Source organism: Cherax quadricarinatus, chromosome 4, assembly GCF_038502225.1.
Source record: "Cherax quadricarinatus isolate ZL_2023a chromosome 4, ASM3850222v1, whole genome shotgun sequence".
Lineage (NCBI taxonomy): Eukaryota > Metazoa > Arthropoda > Malacostraca > Decapoda > Parastacidae > Cherax > Cherax quadricarinatus.
In genome coordinates, this window is record NC_091295.1 from 40,966,309 (window position 1) to 40,968,649 (window position 2,341).

Consider the following 2,341-nt stretch of genomic DNA (forward strand, 5'->3'; position numbering starts at 1 on the left):
GAAAAGACAAACCAATTCTTTGCATCTAATAAACCTTATTTTAACATGATTATTATAATCAAAAAGAAGCGCTAAGAAACAAGGGCTATGCAGCGCTGCCTTATTTTAACAGCTTCCTCATAAACTGGACACATATGCGCGATGCAGTGAGGGAGTTATCATTACAGTCATAATGAGAAGCGTTAAACCTTTACCGTTCATACCTCGCCAGAGGAATGTGAGGTAATCAGTCAATCCAGGGAAAGAGAAAGTAGCGACAATTCGTTCTCTCAAGAGCTTTTCACCAGCATCGAGGCACCTTACTTGAAGACAGGTGGGTTATTATTGATAAAATTTCCTAGTTTCAGTTCTGCAGTATTTCTTGATCAAAATCGTCTGATAGTAATGTGAATGTGCAGGAAACACACTTATATGTGGAAATTGTTTTTTATCGACGCCTCAGCCATAATGACACTATAATAATAATAATGTAGCGACCCGGCACCGGCTGGATCCTGGTCACAGCCTCGCCAACAACCACCACCAGCGCACACCCGGACCTTCCTACTATATTTCATTATTGAACCTAACCTAACCTTGAATAATAAGTATTGGCGGAGGAAGTGATGAAAGAAAGTGGATAGCTGTGTGAGGGTCAGTGTTGGTTGTAAGACATCTCTGTCCAATAAACCATACCCCCGGCCGGGATTGAACCCGCGGTCATAGAGTCTCAAAACTCCAGCCCGTCGCGTTAGCCACTAGGCCAGCTAGCCACAATAAGATTCATCCAACTAGGTATATTTCTACACCATAGGAAAGTTAGCACAGGCACCTCTGTGACCACAAATGCAAGTTTTTACAGACGAATCTCCAGCTAGCGTGGCCGTGACGAACTCTAGCTGGAGATTCGTCTGTAAAAACTTGCATTTGTGGTCACAGAGGTGCCTGTGCTAACTTTCCTATGGTGTAGAAATATACCTAGTTGGATGAATCTTATTGTGGCTAGCTGGCCTAGTGGCTAACGCGACGGGCTGGAGTTTTGAGACTCTATGACCGCGGGTTCAATCCCGGCCGGGGGTATGGTTTATTTGCAATCGTGTCATTACGATTTCTTAAGTCATCTCTGTCCAATGTTCATCCATCGGTAAAATGGGGACCTGGCTGTTAGTCGACTGATGTGGGTCGTATCTGGGGGACAAAATTGACCTAATTTGCCCGAAATGCTCTGCATAACAAGGAGCTTTCTGTATAGTAGTATGTCATTAATGTTAGCTAGGTCTGTACACTTTGTACATGTAAAAATAAAGATTATTATTATCACCTACCACCACCGCCGAGTCGCTGTTGTATCATTATCATTACGGTTGATATCGATAAATAACAATTTCCATAAGAGATAAGTGCGTTTCCTGCATCAACCACACCAATGTTGGACAATTTCGATCAAGAAACAGTGTTGATTTGGGAACAGGGAATTTCGTCAATATTGACCGTGAAGTGCCTTGATGTTGAATGGGGCTTGATCCAAGGAGCTACTCTCTCCTTGCAACAAACTTGCTTCCCGGTCCCAAAGCGTCACGACTTCTACGGGTTTAGTGTTTCCTTATGAATATATAACATACACACGTTGTCATGTATTCTGCATATTAAATCATTTGTTTTTAATCTGAAGAAATGTCTCCCCTCTGGGAAGGTTCCTTGATGTTGGTGAGGGGCTCTTGATTTAGGGAATTGGATCTATGCTCCAGTTCCCCGAATTAAGCCTGAATGCCTTCCACATCCCCCCCAGGCGCCGTATAATCCAACGGGTTTAGCGCTTCCCCTTGATTATAATAATAATAATAATGAAGAAATGTCTGGATTGGAAACTGCCTTACACAATTTATTATTGTTACAGCTATTAAGTTTTCGTAGTCTAGATTACCCTTAATTTAATCATTAAAAACAATGAATTATATAGTCATAAATATTACGAATGAGAAAATGTTTTTTCTTGCTCATTTAAGATGTTTACTTCACCTTACCTTATGTTGCAACCATCTCAGCAATTTCTTTCATCGGAAAGTTCATTCAGAATTTTTTTTCTAATGCATAGAGTTCAAAAAATAACGCACAATAAGAGAGATCACCACACGACCACCACTGAGCGAGTCTCGTCCCTCACAAGGTAAACACTGACTCTATTTCCTGCTCGCATACCCTAGAATTTATATATATTCCTACATTACTCATAACTATTAAGCTCAGTGTCTATCAGTGGTGAAATAATCTTATTTCTTTTGAATTTTCGTTAATTATAATTTTGAGGCTCGTGTTCTTTTAGCCTACTAAGACTAATAATAAATCCCAGCTTGAGCCTGAT

The 2,341-nt window shown here is 40.7% G+C and overlaps 1 protein-coding gene across 1 annotated transcript in view; it reads right to left on the minus strand.

Moving 5' to 3' along the window:
* LOC128684571 (mucin-5B-like) overlaps positions 1–2,137 on the minus strand; it is a 1,040,772-nt gene extending 1,038,635 nt beyond the window's left edge. The window contains exon 1 of the mRNA XM_070095957.1: positions 2,004–2,137. The gene's annotated coding sequence lies outside the window, so the exon portion shown is untranslated. The remainder of the gene's footprint in view (positions 1–2,003) is intronic.
* Between the last annotated feature and the right edge of the window lie 204 nt (positions 2,138–2,341).